The sequence below is a fragment of the Heterodontus francisci genome, chromosome 22 (assembly GCF_036365525.1).
Source record: "Heterodontus francisci isolate sHetFra1 chromosome 22, sHetFra1.hap1, whole genome shotgun sequence".
In the NCBI taxonomy this organism is placed as follows: domain Eukaryota; kingdom Metazoa; phylum Chordata; class Chondrichthyes; order Heterodontiformes; family Heterodontidae; genus Heterodontus; species Heterodontus francisci.
The window spans coordinates 35,066,298-35,086,504 of NC_090392.1; the positions used below are offsets into that span (position 1 = coordinate 35,066,298).

Sequence of the window (20,207 nt, forward strand, 5' to 3'; positions counted from 1 at the left end):
TGTTGCAGGTTTCTATTCTCATCTGAGCCAAATAAAGTGTCACTGCTCGGTTTTGCGGAACTTTCTGCAGCATCAGGACTAGAAAGAGGAGCGAGTGCAAGGCATTGTGCACACAATGTGCAAGAGAAAGAGGGCTTTGAGAAATTGTGTTGTGTTCATGGGGAATGTCAATGATTGCATATTTCTTGCGAAGACGTTTGGGTTCGTTTTGAAAATGTTTCTGCCCAGTTTCGAACTGGGGACCTTTTGCGTGTTAGGCAAACGTGATCACCACTACACTACAGAAACTCAACACGTTACAGCGCTGAGGAAGCTGCAAGTATTGTTAAACTATACAGTCTTAATCGATTTGTGGTGCTTGTTTCATTGAAATGCAATTCCACTGTGACATTTCGCAAGGCTGCAGAGGTATTGACCCAGCCATGGACGATCAGCAGTGCACAACACATCGCCAGTCCATTCAGGCCATCGTACCATTGCCAGTTTTTTCAAAGACTTGCCACTTGGGCCCACTTCCTTAGCTCTGCTTTTCTTTGCCTCTCCTTTCATGCAATTATCCAATTCCCTTTTTTTAAAACTCTCCCTTAAGAAACTAAGTTTGTAAGAGGTGCAGCAGCTGCTGCAGTGTTAATGCACAGTGTGCCATCATTGACAAAGATTCCCTTCCCCAACCACACCAAGACATCCACTTGGGATTCTTGCCAACTTCTGGATTTCATTTCTCATTATTTACTGATTGCACTGACACATATTTGTGTTTTTAAACTCTTTAGTTTGATCAAATGAGTCCTTATTTTGCTGAGATGCTACAAACAATGTGATTACCCTCGCAGTAGAATGCGTAACAGAGGCAGTTATATAATGGGGGCGAAGCTTCACTGCAGCTATATAATGTCCTGGTTGGACCCCACCTGGAGTCCTCTGCATAGTCTGGGCATGCCAATTTATATAGTATACAAATTGGCCTTGGTATACAGGGCAGTTCAGATCCAGCAGAATGTTTGCAGAGTTCAAATGGTTAGATTAGGAAGCCATGTCCCCTCTTCCACAGAGACAGCTGTTGGTTTCCACCTGGTGCCTCACTTGTTTCTGAATTTCAAGGTGTAGAATGAAATCAAGCAACGTAACCCAAGTTTGCAATGCATTCCACGCAATCGTCAAACACATCATTCCTGTCTTCCTCACCTTAGCTGCACAACCCTCGAAACGTTGCAATCCATGTAACACAGTATTTGTTCCAGGTTTAGGCTTTCAGTAGGATTATAATAATATCTGTGCCCTCATCTTGAAATGAGATTCTCAGCAATATCCAACACAAATTGAATTGCATAGATGACAGGCAAATATAGGAAAACAGGTCAGTATGCAACACAATTCCATGGTGCCCATTTTCAGATGCACAATAGTCATCTTTTCCAGCAAATGAAAGAATTTTTCAGTGAATCATTTGCAAAGTCAGAGTTAATGGCATTTGTGCTTTTCTTTCTTCTTGTTTTGCAACATACTGGCGCCTAAATCCAATTCATGTATATTCATGTTTATTGGGGAGACCAAACGCAGACTGGGTGACCGCTTTGCGGAATACGTCGGCTCAGTCCGCAAGCAGGACCCTGAGCTTCCGGTTGCTTGCCATTTCAAGACTGCCCACTGCTCTCATGCTCACATCTCTATCCTGGGATTGCCTCAGTGTTCCAGTGAACATCAACACAAGCTCGAAAAACAGCATCCCGTTGACCGATTAGTTTAGTTTGGTGATACAGCAGTGAAACAGGCCCTTCGGCCCACCGAGTCTGTGCTGACCATCGACCACCCATTTATACTAATCCGACACGAATTCCATATTCCTACCACATCCCCACCTTCCCTATATTTCCCTACCACCTCCCTATACGAGGGGCAATTTATAATGGCCAATTAACCTATCAAGCAGCCAGTCTTTGGCATGTGGGAGGAAACCGGAGCACCCAGAGGAATCCCACGCAGACACAGGGAGAACTTGCAAACACCACGCAGGCAGTGCCCAGAATTGAAAGCGGGTCGCTGGAGCTGTGAGGCTGCGGTGTGAACCACTGCACACGAGAGCGTGCCGGGCTGAATATTGAGTTCAATAATTCCAGAGCATGACGGGGCCCCCATTTTACTTTCATTTTTTGTTATTTTTAATTTTTACATTTTTTACATTTTTTTGTATGTTTATTTTATTTCATCTTAGTTTGTTCAGTTTGCTTACCCACTGTTTTTTTTCCTGTTTGTACTTGCTGCTGTTCAATTTTCAGTCCATTAACCGTCCTCCCTGTACTAATGCTTTGTCTTTCAACACACCATTAACATATTGTTTGCCTTTGCTCCATGACCTTCTGGTCAGCTATTCTGTGGCCTTGTCCAATCTACACCTTCTCCTTTGTTATCTCTTGCTCCACCCCCGCTTTACTTGCTTCTAACCTTTGACATTTCTAATATTTGCCAGTTCTGAAGAAGGGTCACTGAGCCGAAATGTTAACTCTGCTTCTGTCTCCACAGATGCTGCCAGTCGTGCTGAGTATTTCCAGAATTTCTTGTTTTTATTTCAGATTTCCAGCATCCACAGTATTTTGCTTTTATTCATGTATATTCTTCTTCGGTTCAATATGAAGAAGCGCTTTGATATTGAGCGGAGCCGCAGTGCATCTCATTTTCAACGCCACCTTGTTAGTGTTCCTGTTACTTGCCGAATGAAGAACAAAATAAAATGATAATTTGGCAGGTCTGCCTGTTTCCTTCGCTTCAGTTACAGAATCAGCTGTGTCCGTCTTTAAGGGAGGCAAAGTACTCCTAGCGGCTCTGCGTGACGCTGAATAGTTATGTTAATCTGCATCAATAAATCCAGGTATGTCTCTGTTACTGACTGAACAAAACGCTAATAAATCTGTGAGCGACTGTCATAACTTAAATAACTTTTTCCCCTCTGCGTGTCATGAACCTTTACCCCTTGTCATAATTGCGGCTGCATGTTAAGAGCTGGGTTATCAAGGTGCTTAAGACACCAAGAATCTGCTGCAGCAGTGGTTAAATTGAAAAGGATTTTTGCCCCTTTTACCCAAGAAGAAATGTTCAGGAGGAGCAATTTCCCCCAACTTGTTTCCACCGGAGATTCATCATTGCAACTCAAAGAAAGTTTCAGTCACTTGGCTGTTCTGTCAGAGCTGCTCGGAGGTTCAGTGACCCGGATATCATGTGCCTACGTTTTGCTGAGCCGGTGCTTGGATGATGGGGAGATTTGGCCCGGGTTGTGCTATTTTACCTCCCCGAGATGGCCAGTAACCTGTTGATTGAGGCAGCAGACGCCACTTGCTGCTGACAGCGAGTAATTGGACAGTGCGGGTCAAAATATTGCAGCGTGCCCCTGTCTTAACGACTGTGGAGCTGGTGAAAGTGAATTGCTGATGTGCTTTTGCCTCGTCTGAAATGAGACTAAGATTCGCTGTTACTTCGCAAGCTCGTGTTGCAGGTTTCTATTCTAATCTGAGCCAAATAAAGTGTCACTGCTCGGTTTTGAGGAACTTTCTGCAGCATCAGGACTAGAAAGAGGAGCGAGTGCAAGGCATTGTGCACACAATGTGCAAGAGAAAGAGGGCTTTGAGAAATTGTGTTGTGTTCATGGGGAATGTCAATGATTGCATATTTCTTGCGAAGAAGTCTGGGATGGTTTTGAAAATGTTTCTGCCTAGTTTCGAACTGGGGACTTTTTGCCTATGAGGCAAACGTGATCACCACTACACTACAGAAACTCAACACCCTGGCGGCGTTGAGGAAGCTGCAAGTATTGTTAAACAATACAGTCTTAATCGATTTGTGGTGCTTGTTTCATTGAAATGCAATTCCACTGTGACATTTCGCAAGGCTGCAGAGGTATTGACCCAGCCATGGACGATCAGCAGTGCACAACACATCGCCAGTCCATTCAGGCCATCGTACCATGGCAGTTTTATGAAAGACTTGCCATTTGGGCCCACTTCCTTAGCTCTGCTTTTCTTTGCCTCTCCTTTCATGCAATTATCCAATTCCCTTTTTTTTAAACTCTCCCTTAAGAAACTAAGTTTGTAAGAGGTGCAGCAGCTGCTGCAGTGTTAATGCACAGTGTGCCATCATTGACAAAGATTCCCTTCCCCAACCACACCAAGACATCCACTTGGGATTCTTGCCAACTTCTGGATTTCATTTCTCATTATTTACTGATTGCACTGACATATATTTGTGTTTTTAAACTCTTTATTTTGATCAAATGAGTCCTTATTTTGCTGAGATGCTACATACAATGTGATTACCCTCGCAGTAGAATGCGTAACAGAGGCAGTTATATAATGGGGGCGAAGCTTCACTGCAGCTATATAATGTCCTGGTTGGACCCCACCTGGAGTCCTCTGCATAGTCTGGGCATGCCAATTTATATAGTATACAAATTGGCCTTGGTATACAGTGCAGTTCAGATCCAGCAGAATGTTTGCAGAGTTCAAATGGTTAGATTAGGAAGCCATGTCCCCTCTTCCACAGAGACAGCTGTTGGTTTCCACCTGGTGCCTCACTTGTTTCTGAATTTCAAGGTGTAGAATGAAATCAAGCAACGTAACCCAAGTTTGCAATGCATTCCACGCAATCATCAAACACATCATTCCTGTCTTCCTCACCTTAGCTGCACAGCCCTCGAAACGTTGCAATCCATGTAACACAGTATTTGTTCCAGGTTTAGGCTTTCAGCCGTATTATAATAATATCTGTGCCCTGATCTTGAAATGAGATTCTCAGCAATATCCAACACAAATTGAATTGCATAGATGACAGGCAAATATAGGAAAACAGGTCAGTATGCAACACAATTCCATGGTGCCCATTTTCAGATGCACAATAGTCATCTTTTCCAGCAAATGAAAGAATTTTTCAGTGAATCATTTGCAAAGTCAGAGTTAATGGCATTTGTGCTTTTCTTTCTTCTTGTTTTGCAACATACTGGCGCCTAAATCCAATTCATGTATATTCATGTTTATTGGGGAGACCAAACGCAGACTGGGTGACCGCTTTGCGGAATACGTCGGCTCAGTCCGCAAGCAGGACCCTGAGCTTCCGGTTGCTTGCCATTTCAAGACTGCCCACTGCTCTCATGCTCACATCTGTATCCTGGGATTGCCTCAGTGTTCCAGTGAACATCAACACAAGCTCGAAAAACAGCATCCCGTTGACCGATTAGTTTAGTTTGGTGATACAGCAGTGAAACAGGCCCTTCGGCCCACCGAGTCTGTGCTGACCATCGACCACCCATTTATACTAATCCGACACGAATTCCATATTCCTACCACATCCCCACCTTCCCAATATTTCCCTACCACCTCCCTATACGAGGGGCAATTTATAATGGCCAATTAACCTATCAAGCAGCCAGTCTTTGGCATGTGGGAGGAAACCGGAGCACCCAGAGGAATCCCACGCAGACACAGGGAGAACTTGCAAACACCACGCAGGCAGTGCCCAGAATTGAAAGCGGGTCGCTGGAGCTGTGAGGCTGCGGTGTGAACCACTGCACACGAGAGCGTGCCGGGCTGAATATTGAGTTCAATAATTCCAGAGCATGACGGGGCCCCCATTTTACTTTCATTTTTTGTTATTTTTAATTTTTACATTTTTTACATTTTTTTGTATGTTTATTTTATTTCATCTTAGTTTGTTCAGTTTGCTTACCCACTGTTTTTTTTCCTGTTTGTACTTGCTGCTGTTCAATTTTCAGTCTATTAACCGTCCTCCCTGTACTAATGCTTTGTCTTTCAACACACCATTAACATATTGTTTGCCTTTGCTCCATGACCTTCTGGTCAGCTATTCTGTGGCCTTGTCCAATCTACACCTTCTCCTTTGTTATCTCTTGCTCCACCCCCGCTTTACTTGCTTCTAACCTTTGACATTTCTAATATTTGCCAGTTCTGAAGAAGGGTCACTGAGCCGAAATGTTAACTCTGCTTCTGTCTCCACAGATGCTGCCAGTCGTGCTGAGTATTTCCAGAATTTCTTGTTTTTATTTCAGATTTCCAGCATCCACAGTATTTTGCTTTAATTCATGTATATTCTTCCTCGGTTCAATATGAAGGAGCGCTTTGATATTGAGCGGAGCCGCAGTGCATCTCATTTTCAACGCCACCTTGTTAGTGTTCCTGTTACTTGCCGAATGAAGAACAAAATAAAATAATTTGGCAGGTCTGCCTGTTTCCTTAGCTTCAGTTACAGAATCAGCCGTGTCCGTCTTTCAGGGAGGCAAAGTACTCCTAGCGGCTCTGCGTGACGCTGAATAGTTATGTTAATCTGCATCAATAAATCCAGGTATGTCTCTGTTACTGACTGAACAAAACGCTAATAAATCTGTGAGCGACTGTCATAACTTAAATAACTTTTTCCCCTCTGCGTGTCATGAACCTTCACCCCTTGTCATAATTGCGGCTGCATGTTAAGAGCTGGGTTATCAAGGTGCTTAAGACACCAAGAATCTGCTGCAGCAGTGGTTAAATTGAAAAGGATTTTTGCCCCTTTTACCCAAGAAGAAATGTTCAGGAGGAGCAATTTCCCCCAACTTGTTTCCACCGGAGATTCATCATTGCAACTCAAAGAAAGTTTCAGTCACTTGGCTGTTCTGTCAGAGCTGCTCGGAGGTTCAGTGACCCGGATATCATGTGCCTACGTTTTGCTGAGCCGGTGCTTGGTTGATGGGGAGATTTGGCCCGGGTTGTGCTATTTTACCTCCCCGAGATGGCCAGTAACCTGTTGATTGAGGCAGCAGACGCCACTTGCTGCTGACAGCGAGTAATTGGACAGTGCGGGTCAAAATATTGCAGCGTGCCCCTGTCTCAACGACTGTGGAGCTGGTGAAAGTGAATTGCTGATGTGCTTTTGCCTCGTCTGAAATGAGACTAAGATTCGCTGTTACTTAGCAAGCTCGTGTTGCAGGTTTCTATTCTCATCTGAGCCAAATAAAGTGTCACTGCTCGGTTTTGCGGAACTTTCTGCAGCATCAGGACTAGAAAGAGGAGCGAGTGCAAGGCATTGTGCACACAATGTGCAAGAGAAAGAGGGCTTTGAGAAATTGTGTTGTGTTCATGGGGAATGTCAATGATTGCACATTTCTTGCGAAGAAGTTTGGGTTCGTTTTGAAAATGTTTCTGCCCAGTTTCGAACTGGGGACCTTTTGCGTGTTAGGCAAACGTGATCACCACTACACTACAGAAACTCAACACCTTACAGCGCTGAGGAAGCTGCAAGTGTTGTTAAACTATACAGTCTTAATCGATTTGTGGTGCTTGTTTCATGGAAATGCAATTCCACTGTGACATTACGCAAGGCTGCAGAGGTATTGACCCAGCCATGGACGATCAGCAGTGCACAACACATCTCCAGTCCATTCAGGCCATCGTACCATTGCCAGTTTTTTCAAAGACTTGCCACTTGGGCCCACTTCCTTAGCTCTGCTTTTCTTTGCCTCTCCTTTCATGCAATTATCCAATTCCCTTTTTTTAAAACTCTCCCTTAAGAAACTAAGTTTGTAAGAGGTGCAGCAGCTGCTGCAGTGTTAATGCACAGTGTGCCATCATTGACAAAGATTCCCTTCCCCAACCACACCAAGACATCCACTTGGGATTCTTGCCAACTTCTGGATTTCATTTCTCATTATTTACTGATTGCACTGACACATATTTGTGTTTTTAAACTCTTTATTTTGATCAAATGAGTCCTTATTTTGCTGAGTTGCTACATACAATGTGATTACCCTCGCAGTAGAATGCGTAACAGAGGCAGTTATATAATGGGGGCGAAGCTTCACTGCAGCTATATAATGTCCTGGTTGGACCCCACCTGGAGTCCTCTGCATCGTCTGGGCATGCCAATCTATATAGTATACAAATTGGCCTTGGTATACAGGGCAGTTCAGATCCAGCAGAATGTTTGCAGAGTTCAAATGGTTAGATTAGGAAGCCATGTCCCCTCTTCCACAGAGACAGCTGTTGGTTTCCACCTGGTGCCTCACTTGTTTCTGAATTTCAAGGTGTAGAATGAAATCAAGCAACGTAACCCAAGTTTGCAATGCATTCCACGCAATCATCAAACACATCATTCCTGTGCTTCCTCACCTTAGCTGCACAGCCCTCGAAACGTTGCAATCCATGTAACACAGTATTTGTTCCAGGTTTCTGCTTTCAGTAGGATTATAATAATATCTGTGCCCTCATCTTGAAATGAGATTCTCAGCAATATCCAACACAAATTGAATTGCATAGATGACAGGCAAATATAGGAAAACAGGTCAGTATGCAACACAATTCCATGGTGCCCATTTTCAGATGCACAATAGTCATCTTTTCCAGCAAATGAAAGAATTTTTCAGTGAATCATTTGCAAAGTCAGAGTTAATGGCATTTGTGCTTTTCTTTCTTCTTGTTTTGCAACATACTGGCGCCGAAATCCAATTCATGTATATTCATGTTTATTGGGGAGACCAAACGCAGACTGGGTGACCGCTTTGCGGAATACGTCGGCTCAGTCCGCAAGCAGGACCCTGAGCTTCCGGTTGCTTGCCATTTCAAGACTGCCCACTGCTCTCATGCTCACATCTCTATCCTGGGATTGCCTCAGTGTTCCAGTGAACATCAACACAAGCTCGAAAAACAGCATCCCGTTGACCGATTAGTTTAGTTTGGTGATACAGCAGTGAAACAGGCCCTTCGGCCCACCGAGTCTGTGCTGACCATCGACCACCCATTTATACTAATCCGACACGAATTCCATATTCCTACCACATCCCCACCTTCCCTATATTTCCCTAACACCTCCCTATACGAGGGGCAATTTATAATGGCCAATTAACCTATCAAGCAGCCAGTCTTTGGCATGTGGGAGGAAACCGGAGCACCCAGAGGAATCCCACGCAGACACAGGGAGAACTTGCAAACACCACGCAGGCAGTGCCCAGAATTGAAAGCGGGTCGCTGGAGCTGTGAGGCTGCGGTGTGAACCACTGCACACGAGAGCGTGCCGGACTGAATATTGAGTTCAATAATTCCAGAGCATGACGGGGCCCCCATTTTACTTTCATTTTTTGTTATTTTTCATTTTTACATTTTTTACATTTTTTTGTATGTTTATTTTATTTCATCTTAGTTTGTTCAGTTTGCTTACCCACTGTTTTTTTTCCTGTTTGTACTTGCTGCTGTTCAATTTTCAGTCCATTAACAGTCCTCTCTGTACTAATGCTTTGTCTTTCAACACACCATTAACATATTGTTTGCCTTTGCTCCATGACCTTCTGGTCAGCTATTCTGTGGCCTTGTCCAATCTACACCTTCTCCTTTGTTATCTCTTGCTCCACCCCCGCTTTACTTGCTTCTAACCTTTGACATTTCTAATATTTGCCAGTTCTGAAGAAGGGTCACTGAGCCGAAATGTTAACTCTGCTTCTGTCTCCACAGATGCTGCCAGTCGTGCTGAGTATTTCCAGAATTTCTTGTTTTTATTTCAGATTTCCAGCATCCACAGTATTTTGCTTTAATTCATGTATATTCTTCCTCGGTTCAATATGAAGGAGCGCTTTGATATTGAGCGGAGCCGCAGTGCATCTCATTTTCAACGCCACCTTGTTAGTGTTCCTGTTACTTGCCGAATGAAGAACAAAATAAAATAATAATTTGGCAGGTCTGCCTGTTTCCTTAGCTTCAGTTACAGAATCAGCCGTGTCCGTCTTTCAGGGAGGCAAAGTACTCCTAGCGGCTCTGCGTGACGCTGAATAGTTATGTTAATCTGCATCAATAAATCCAGGTATGTCTCTGTTACTGACTGAACAAAACGCTAATAAATCTGTGAGCGACTGTCATAACTTAAATAACTTTTTCCCCTCTGCGTGTCATGAACCTTCACCCCTTGTCATAATTGCGGCTGCATGTTAAGAGCTGGGTTATCAAGGTGCTTAAGACACCAAGAATCTGCTGCAGCAGTGGTTAAATTGAAAAGGATTTTTGCCCCTTTTACCCAAGAAGAAATGTTCAGGAGGAGCAATTTCCCCCAACTTGTTTCCACCGGAGATTCATCATTGCAACTCAAAGAAAGTTTCAGTCACTTGGCTGTTCTGTCAGAGCTGCTCGGAGGTTCAGTGACCCGGATATCATGTGCCTACGTTTTGCTGAGCCGGTGCTTGGTTGATGGGGAGATTTGGCCCGGGTTGTGCTATTTTACCTCCCCGAGATGGCCAGTAACCTGTTGATTGAGGCAGCAGACGCCACTTGCTGCTGACAGCGAGTAATTGGACAGTGCGGGTCAAAATATTGCAGCGTGCCCCTGTCTCAACGACTGTGGAGCTGGTGAAAGTGAATTGCTGATGTGCTTTTGCCTCGTCTGAAATGAGACTAAGATTCGCTGTTACTTAGCAAGCTCGTGTTGCAGGTTTCTATTCTCATCTGAGCCAAATAAAGTGTCACTGCTCGGTTTTGCGGAACTTTCTGCAGCATCAGGACTAGAAAGAGGAGCGAGTGCAAGGCATTGTGCACACAATGTGCAAGAGAAAGAGGGCTTTGAGAAATTGTGTTGTGTTCATGGGGAATGTCAATGATTGCATATTTCTTGCGAAGACGTTTGGGTTCGTTTTGAAAATGTTTCTGCCCAGTTTCGAACTGGGGACCTTTTGCGTGTTAGGCAAACGTGATCACCACTACACTACAGAAACTCAACACGATACAGCGCTGAGGAAGCTGCAAGTATTGTTAAACTATACAGTCTTAATCGATTTGTGGTGCTTGTTTCATGGAAATGCAATTCCACTGTGACATTACGCAAGGCTGCAGAGGTATTGACCCAGCCATGGACGATCAGCAGTGCACAACACATCGCCAGTCCATTCAGGCCATCGTACCATTGCCAGTTTTTTCAAAGACTTGCCACTTGGGCCCACTTCCTTAGCTCTGCTTTTCTTTGCCTCTCCTTTCATGCAATTATCCAATTCCCTTTTTTTAAAACTCTCCCTTAAGAAACTAAGTTTGTAAGAGGTGCAGCAGCTGCTGCAGTGTTAATGCACAGTGTGCCATCATTGACAAAGATTCCCTTCCCCAACCACACCAAGACATCCACTTGGGATTCTTGCCAACTTCTGGATTTCATTTCTCATTATTTACTGATTGCACTGACACATATTTGTGTTTTTAAACTCTTTAGTTTGATCAAATGAGTCCTTATTTTGCTGAGATGCTACAAACAATGTGATTACCCTCGCAGTAGAATGCGTAACAGAGGCAGTTATATAATGGGGGCGAAGCTTCACTGCAGCTATATAATGTCCTGGTTGGACCCCACCTGGAGTCCTCTGCATAGTCTGGGCATGCCAATTTATATAGTATACAAATTGGCCTTGGTATACAGGGCAGTTCAGATCCAGCAGAATGTTTGCAGAGTTCAAATGGTTAGATTAGGAAGCCATGTCCCCTCTTCCACAGAGACAGCTGTTGGTTTCCACCTGGTGCCTCACTTGTTTCTGAATTTCAAGGTGTAGAATGAAATCAAGCAACGTAACCCAAGTTTGCAATGCATTCCACGCAATCGTCAAACACATCATTCCTGTCTTCCTCACCTTAGCTGCACAACCCTCGAAACGTTGCAATCCATGTAACACAGTATTTGTTCCAGGTTTAGGCTTTCAGTAGGATTATAATAATATCTGTGCCCTCATCTTGAAATGAGATTCTCAGCAATATCCAACACAAATTGAATTGCATAGATGACAGGCAAATATAGGAAAACAGGTCAGTATGCAACACAATTCCATGGTGCCCATTTTCAGATGCACAATAGTCATCTTTTCCAGCAAATGAAAGAATTTTTCAGTGAATCATTTGCAAAGTCAGAGTTAATGGCATTTGTGCTTTTCTTTCTTCTTGTTTTGCAACATACTGGCGCCTAAATCCAATTCATGTATATTCATGTTTATTGGGGAGACCAAACGCAGACTGGGTGACCGCTTTGCGGAATACGTCGGCTCTGTCCGCAAGCAGGACCCTGAGATTCCGGTTGCTTGCCATTTCAAGACTGCCCACTGCTCTCATGCTCACATCTCTATCCTGGGATTGCCTCAGTGTTCCAGTGAACATCAACACAAGCTCGAAAAACAGCATCCCGTTGACCGATTAGTTTAGTTTGGTGATACAGCAGTGAAACAGGCCCTTCGGCCCACCGAGTCTGTGCTGACCATCGACCACCCATTTATACTAATCCGACACGAATTCCATATTCCTACCACATCCCCACCTTCCCTATATTTCCCTACCACCTCCCTGTACGAGGGGCAATTTATAATGGCCAATTAACCTATCAAGCAGCCAGTCTTTGGCATGTGGGAGGAAACCGGAGCACCCAGAGGAATCCCACGCAGACACAGGGAGAACTTGCAAACACCACGCAGGCAGTGCCCAGAATTGAAAGCGGGTCGCTGGAGCTGTGAGGCTGCGGTGTGAACCACTGCACACGAGAGCGTGCCGGGCTGAATGTTGAGTTCAATAATTCCAGAGCATGACGGGGCCCCCATTTTACTTTCATTTTTTGTTATTTTTCATTTTTACATTTTTTACATTTTTTTGTATGTTTATTTTATTTCATCTTAGTTTGTTCAGTTTGCTTACCCACTGTTTTTTTTCCTGTTTGTACTTGCTGCTGTTCAATTTTCAGTCCATTAACCGTCCTCCCTGTACTAATGCTTTGTCTTTCAACACACCATTAACATATTGTTTGCCTTTGCTCCATGACCTTCTGGTCAGCTATTCTGTGGCCTTGTCCAATCTACACCTTCTCCTTTGTTATCTCTTGCTCCACCCCCGCTTTACTTGCTTCTAACCTTTGACATTTCTAATATTTGCCAGTTCTGAAGAAGGGTCACTGAGCCGAAATGTTAACTCTGCTTCGGTCTCCACAGATGCTGCCAGTCGTGCTGAAAATTTCCAGAATTTCTTGTTTTTATTTCAGATTTCCAGCATCCACAGTATTTTGCTTTAATTCATGTATATTCTTCCTCGGTTCAATATGAAGGAGCACTTTGATATTGAGCGGAGCCGCAGTGCATCTCATTTTCAACGCCACCTTGTTAGTGTTCCTGTTACTTGCCGAATGAAGAACAAAATAAAATAATAATTTGGCAGGTCTGCCTGTTTCCTTAGCTTCAGTTACAGAATCAGCCGTGTCCGTCTTTAAGGGAGGCAACGTACTCCTAGCGGCTCTGCGTGACGCTGAATAGTTATGTTAATCTGCATCAATAAATCCAGGTATGTCTCTGTTACTGACTGAACAAAACGCTAATAAATCTGTGAGCGACTTTCATAACTTAAATAACGTTTTCCCCTCTGCGTGTCATGAACCTTCACCCCTTGTCATAATTGCGGCTGCATGTTAAGAGCTGGGTTATCAAGGTGCTTAAGACACCAAGAATCTGCTGCAGCAGTGGTTAAATTGAAAAGGATTTTTGCCCCTTTTACCCAAGAAGAAATGTTCAGGAGGAGCAATTTCCCCCAACTTGTTTCCACCGGAGATTCATCATTGCAACTCAAAGAAAGTTTCAGTCACTTGGGTGTTCTGTCAGAGCTGCTCGGAGGTTCAGTGACCCGGATATCATGTGCCTACGTTTTGCTGAGCCGGTGCTTGGTTGATGGGGAGATTTGGCCCGGGTTGTGCTATTTTACCTCCCCGAGATGGCCAGTAACCTGTTGATTGAGGCAGCAGACGCCACTTGCTGCTGACAGCGAGTAATTGGACAGTGCGGGTCAAAATATTGCAGCGTGCCCCTGTCTCAACGACTGTGGAGCTGGTGAAAGTGAATTGCTGATGTGCTTTTGCCTCGTCTGAAATGAGACTAAGATTCGCTGTTACTTAGCAAGCTCGTGTTGCAGGTTTCTATTCTCATCTGAGCCAAATAAAGTGTCACTGCTCGGTTTTGCGGAACTTTCTGCAGCATCAGGACTAGAAAGAGGAGCGAGTGCAAGGCATTGTGCACACAATGTGCAAGAGAAAGAGGGCTTTGAGAAATTGTGTTGTGTTCATGGGGAATGTCAATGATTGCATATTTCTTGCGAAGAAGTTTGGGTTCGTTTTGAAAATGTTTCTGCCCAGTTTCGAAATGGGGACCTTTTGCGCATTAGGCAAACGTGATCACCACTACACTACAGAAACTCAACATGTTACAGCGCTGAGGAATCTGCAAGTATTGTTAAACTATACAGTCTTAATCGATTTGTGGTGCTTGTTTCATTGAAATGCAATTCCACTGTGACATTTCGCAAGGCTGCAGAGGTATTGACCCAGCCATGGACGATCAGCAGTGCACAACACATCGCCAGTCCATTCAGGCCATCATACCATTGCCAGTTTTTTCAAAGACTTGCCACTTGGGCCCACTTCCTTAGCTCTGCTTTTCTTTGCCTCTCCTTTCATGCAATTATCCAATTCCCTTTTTTTAAAACTCTCCCTTAAGAAAATAAGTTTGTAAGAGGTGCAGCAGCTGCTGCAGTGTTAATGCACAGTGTGCCATCATTGACAAAGATTCCCTTCCCCAACCACACCAAGACATCCACTTGGGATTCTTGCCAACTTCTGGATTTCATTTCTCATTATTTACTGATTGCACTGACACATATTTGTGTTTTTAAACTCTTTATTTTGATCAAATGAGTCCTTATTTTGCTGAGTTGCTACATACAATGTGATTACCCTCGCAGTAGAATGCGTAACAGAGGCAGTTATATAATGGGGGCGAAGCTTCACTGCAGCTATATAATGTCCTGGTTGGACCCCACCTGGAGTCCTCTGCATAGTCTGGGCATGCCAATCTATATAGTATACAAATTGGCCTTGGTATACAGGGCAGTTCAGATCCAGCAGAATGTTTGCAGAGTTCAAATGGTTAGATTAGGAAGCCATGTCCCCTCTTCCACAGAGACAGCTGTTGGTTTCCACCTGGTGCCTCACTTGTTTCTGAATTTCAAGGTGTAGAATGAAATCAAGCAACGTAACCCAAGTTTGCAATGCATTCCACACAATCATCAAACACATCATTCCTGTCTTCCTCACCTTAGCTGCACAGCCCTCGAAACGTTGCAATCCATGTAACACAGTATTTGTTCCAGGTTTATGCTTTCAGTAGGATTATAATAATATCTGTGCCCTCATCTTGAAATGAGATTCTCAGCAATATCCAACACAAATTGAATTGCATAGATGACAGGCAAATATAGGAAAACAGGTCAGTATGCAACACAATTCCATGGTGCCCATTTTCAGATGCACAATAGTCATCTTTTCCAGCAAATGAAAGAATTTTTCAGTGAATCATTTGCAAAGTCAGAGTTAATGGCATTTGTGCTTTTCTTTCTTCTTGTTTTGCAACATACTGGCGCCTAAATCCAATTCATGTATATTCATGTTTATTGGGGAGACCAAACGCAGACTGGGTGACCGCTTTGCGGAATACGTCGGCTCAGTCCGCAAGCAGGACCCTGAGCTTCCGGTTGCTTGCCATTTCAAGACTGCCCACTGCTCTCATGCTCACATCTCTATCCTGGGATTGCCTCAGTGTTCCAGTGAACATCAACACAAGCTCGAAAAACAGCATCCCGTTGACCGATTAGTTTAGTTTGGTGATACAGCAGTGAAACAGGCCCTTCGGCCCACCGAGTCTGTGCTGACCATCGACCACCCATTTATACTAATCCGACACGAATTCCATATTCCTACCACATCCCCGCCTTCCCAATATTTCCCTACCACCTCCCTATACGAGGAGCAATTTATAATGGCCAATTAACCTATCAAGCAGCCAGTCTTTGGCATGTGGGAGGAAACCGGAGCACCCAGAGGAATCCCACGCAGACACAGGGAGAACTTGCAAACACCACGCAGGCAGTGCCCAGAATTGAAAGCGGGTCGCTGGAGCTGTGAGGCTGCGGTGTGAACCACTGCACACGAGAGCGTGCCGGGCTGAATGTTGAGTTCAATAATTCCAGAGCATGACGGGGCCCCCATTTTACTTTCATTTTTTGTTATTTTTCATTTTTACATTTTTTACATTTTTTTGTATGTTTATTTTATTTCATCTTAGTTTGTTCAGTTTGCTTACCCACTGTTTTTTTTCCTGTTTGTACTTGCTGCTGTTCAATTTTCAGTCCATTAACAGTCCTCTCTGTACTAATGCTTTGTCTTTCAACACACCATTAACATATTGTTTGCATTTGCTCCATGACCTTCTGGTCAGCTATTCTGTGGCCTTGTCCAATCTACACCTTCTCCTTTGTTATCTCTTGCTCCACCCCCGCTTTACTTGCTTCTAACCTTTGACATTTCTAATATTTGCCAGTTCTGAAGAAGGGTCACTGAGCCGAAATGTTAACTCTGCTTCTGTCTCCACAGATGCTGCCAGTCGTGCTGAGTATTTCCAGAATTTCTTGTTTTTATTTCAGATTTCCAGCATCCACAGTATTTTGCTTTAATTCATGTATATTCTTCCTCGGTTCAATATGAAGGAGCGCTTTGATATTGAGCGGAGCCGCAGTGCATCTCATTTTCAACGCCACCTTGTTAGTGTTCCTGTTACTTGCCGAATGAAGAACAAAATAAAATAATAATTTGGCAGGTCTGCCTGTTTCCTTAGCTTCAGTTACAGAATCAGCCGTGTCCGTCTTTCAGGGAGGCAAAGTACTCCTAGCGGCTCTGCGTGACGCTGAATAGTTATGTTAATCTGCATCAATAAATCCAGGTATGTCTCTGTTACTGACTGAACAAAACGCTAATAAATCTGTGAGCGACTGTCATAACTTAAATAAATTTTTCCCCTCTGCGTGTCATGAACCTTCACCCCTTGTCATAATTGCGGCTGCATGTTAAGAGCTGGGTTATCAAGGTGCTTAAGACACCAAGAATCTGCTGCAGCAGTGGTTAAATTGAAAAGGATTTTTGCCCCTTTTACCCAAGAAGAAATGTTCAGGAGGAGCAATTTCCCCCAACTTGTTTCCACCGGAGATTCATCATTGCAACTCAAAGAAAGTTTCAGTCACTTGGCTGTTCTGTCAGAGCTGCTCGGAGGTTCAGTGACCCGGATATCATGTGCCTACGTTTTGCTGAGCCGGTGCTTGGTTGATGGGGAGATTTGGCCCGGGTTGTGCTATTTTACCTCCCCGAGATGGCCAGTAACCTGTTGATTGAGGCAGCAGACGCCACTTGCTGCTGACAGCGAGTAATTGGACAGTGCGGGTCAAAATATTGCAGCGTGCCCCTGTCTCAACGACTGTGGAGCTGGTGAAAGTGAATTGCTGATGTGCTTTTGCCTCGTCTGAAATGAGACTAAGATTCGCTGTTACTTAGCAAGCTCGTGTTGCAGGTTTCTATTCTCATCTGAGCCAAATAAAGTGTCACTGCTCGGTTTTGCGGAACTTTCTGCAGCATCAGGACTAGAAAGAGGAGCGAGTGCAAGGCATTGTGCACACAATGTGCAAGAGAAAGAGGGCTTTGAGAAATTGTGTTGTGTTCATGGGGAATGTCAATGATTGCATATTTCTTGCGAAGACGTTTGGGTTCGTTTTGAAAATGTTTCTGCCCAGTTTCGAACTGGGGACCTTTTGCGTGTTAGGCAAACGTGATCACCACTACACTACAGAAACTCAACACGATACAGCGCTGAGGAAGCTGCAAGTATTGTTAAACTATACAGTCTTAATCGATTTGTGGTGCTTGTTTCATGGAAATGCAATTCCACTGTGACATTACGCAAGGCTGCAGAGGTATTGACCCAGCCATGGACGATCAGCAGTGCACAACACATCGCCAGTCCATTCAGGCCATCGTACCATTGCCAGTTTTTTCAAAGACTTGCCACTTGGGCCCACTTCCTTAGCTCTGCTTTTCTTTGCCTCTCCTTTCATGCAATTATCCAATTCCCTTTTTTTAAAACTCTCCCTTAAGAAACTAAGTTTGTAAGAGGTGCAGCAGCTGCTGCAGTGTTAATGCACAGTGTGCCATCATTGACAAAGATTCCCTTCCCCAACCACACCAAGACATCCACTTGGGATTCTTGCCAACTTCTGGATTTCATTTCTCATTATTTACTGATTGCACTGACACATATTTGTGTTTTTAAACTCTTTAGTTTGATCAAATGAGTCCTTATTTTGCTGAGATGCTACAAACAATGTGATTACCCTCGCAGTAGAATGCGTAACAGAGGCAGTTATATAATGGGGGCGAAGCTTCACTGCAGCTATATAATGTCCTGGTTGGACCCCACCTGGAGTCCTCTGCATAGTCTGGGCATGCCAATTTATATAGTATACAAATTGGCCTTGGTATACAGGGCAGTTCAGATCCAGCAGAATGTTTGCAGAGTTCAAATGGTTAGATTAGGAAGGCATGTCCCCTCTTCCACAGAGACAGCTGTTGGTTTCCACCTGGTGCCTCACTTGTTTCTGAATTTCAAGGTGTAGAATGAAATCAAGCAACGTAACCCAAGTTTGCAATGCATTCCACGCAATCGTCAAACACATCATTCCTGTCTTCCTCACCTTAGCTGCACAACCCTCGAAACGTTGCAATCCATGTAACACAGTATTTGTTCCAGGTTTAGGCTTTCAGTAGGATTATAATAATATCTGTGCCCTCATCTTGAAATGAGATTCTCAGCAATATCCAACACAAATTGAATTGCATAGATGACAGGCAAATATAGGAAAACAGGTCAGTATGCAACACAATTCCATGGTGCTCATTTTCAGATGCACAATAGTCATCTTTTCCAGCAAATGAAAGAATTTTTCAGTGAATCATTTGCAAAGTCAGAGTTAATGGCATTTGTGCTTTTCTTTCTTCTTGTTTTGCAACATACTGGCGCCTAAATCCAATTCATGTATATTCATGTTTATTGGGGAGACCAAACGCAGACTGGGTGACCGCTTTGCGGAATACGTCGGCTCAGTCCGCAAGCAGGACCCTGAGCTTCCGGTTGCTTGCCATTTCAAGACTGCCCACTGCTCTCATGCTCACATCTCTATCCTGGGATTGCCTCAGTGTTCCAGTGAACATCAACACAAGCTCGAAAAACAGCATCCCGTTGACCGATTAGTTTAGTTTGGTGATACAGCAGTGAAACAGGCCCTTCGGCCCACCGAGTCTGTGCTGACCATCGACCACCCATTTATACTAATCCGACACGAATTCCATATTCCTACCACATCCCCACCTTCCCTATATTTCCCTACCACCTCCCTGTACGAGGGGCAATTTATAATGGCCAATTAACCTATCAAGCAGCCAGTCTTTGGCATGTGGGAGGAAACCGGAGCACCCAGAGGAATCCCACGCAGACACAGGGAGAACTTGCAAACACCACGCAGGCAGTGCCCAGAATTGAAAGCGGGTCGCTGGAGCTGTGAGGCTGCGGTGTGAACCACTGCACACGAGAGCGTGCCGGGCTGAATGTTGAGTTCAATAATTCCAGAGCATGACGGGGCCCCCATTTTACTTTCATTTTTTGTTATTTTTCATTTTTACATTTTTTACATTTTTTTGTATGTTTATTTTATTTCATCTTAGTTTGTTCAGTTTGCTTACCCACTGTTTTTTTTCCTGTTTGTACTTGCTGCTGTTCAATTTTCAGTCCATTAACCGTCCTCCCTGTACTAATGCTTTGTCTTTCAACACACCATTAACATATTGTTTGCCTTTGCTCCATGACCTTCTGGTCAGCTATTCTGTGGCCTTGTCCAATCTACACCTTCTCCTTTGTTATCTCTTGCTCCACCCCCGCTTTACTTGCTTCTAACCTTTGACATTTCTAATATTTGCCAGTTCTGAAGAAGGGTCACTGAGCCGAAATGTTAACTCTGCTTCGGTCTCCACAGATGCTGCCAGTCGTGCTGAAAATTTCCAGAATTTCTTGTTTTTATTTCAGATTTCCAGCATCCACAGTATTTTGCTTTAATTCATGTATATTCTTCCTCGGTTCAATATGAAGGAGCACTTTGATATTGAGCGGAGCCGCAGTGCATCTCATTTTCAACACCACCTTGTTAGTGTTCCTGTTACTTGCCGAATGAAGAACAAAATAAAATAATAATTTGGCAGGTCTGCCTGTTTCCTTAGCTTCAGTTACAGAATCAGCCGTGTCCGTCTTTAAGGGAGGCAACGTACTCCTA

At 44.0% G+C, this 20,207-nt stretch overlaps 6 non-coding genes across 6 annotated transcripts; all 6 read right to left on the reverse strand.

Moving 5' to 3' along the window:
* Positions 1 to 215: 215 nt before the first annotated feature.
* trnav-aac (transfer RNA valine (anticodon AAC)) lies at positions 216 to 288 on the reverse strand. Its single transcript has one exon. It is a non-coding gene; the product is annotated as a tRNA-Val (tRNA).
* Positions 289 to 3,694: 3,406 nt separating this feature from the next.
* Positions 3,695 to 3,767, reverse strand: trnam-cau (transfer RNA methionine (anticodon CAU)). The gene has a single exon. It is a non-coding gene; the product is annotated as a tRNA-Met (tRNA).
* Positions 3,768 to 7,170: 3,403 nt separating this feature from the next.
* trnav-aac (transfer RNA valine (anticodon AAC)) lies at positions 7,171 to 7,243 on the reverse strand. Its single transcript has one exon. It is a non-coding gene; the product is annotated as a tRNA-Val (tRNA).
* A 3,407-nt stretch (positions 7,244 to 10,650) lies between these two features.
* Positions 10,651 to 10,723, reverse strand: trnav-aac (transfer RNA valine (anticodon AAC)). Its single transcript has one exon. It is a non-coding gene; the product is annotated as a tRNA-Val (tRNA).
* A 3,406-nt stretch (positions 10,724 to 14,129) lies between these two features.
* On the reverse strand, positions 14,130 to 14,202 carry trnai-aau (transfer RNA isoleucine (anticodon AAU)). Its single transcript has one exon. It is a non-coding gene; the product is annotated as a tRNA-Ile (tRNA).
* Positions 14,203 to 17,608: 3,406 nt separating this feature from the next.
* On the reverse strand, positions 17,609 to 17,681 carry trnav-aac (transfer RNA valine (anticodon AAC)). The gene has a single exon. It is a non-coding gene; the product is annotated as a tRNA-Val (tRNA).
* Positions 17,682 to 20,207: the final 2,526 nt, after the last annotated feature.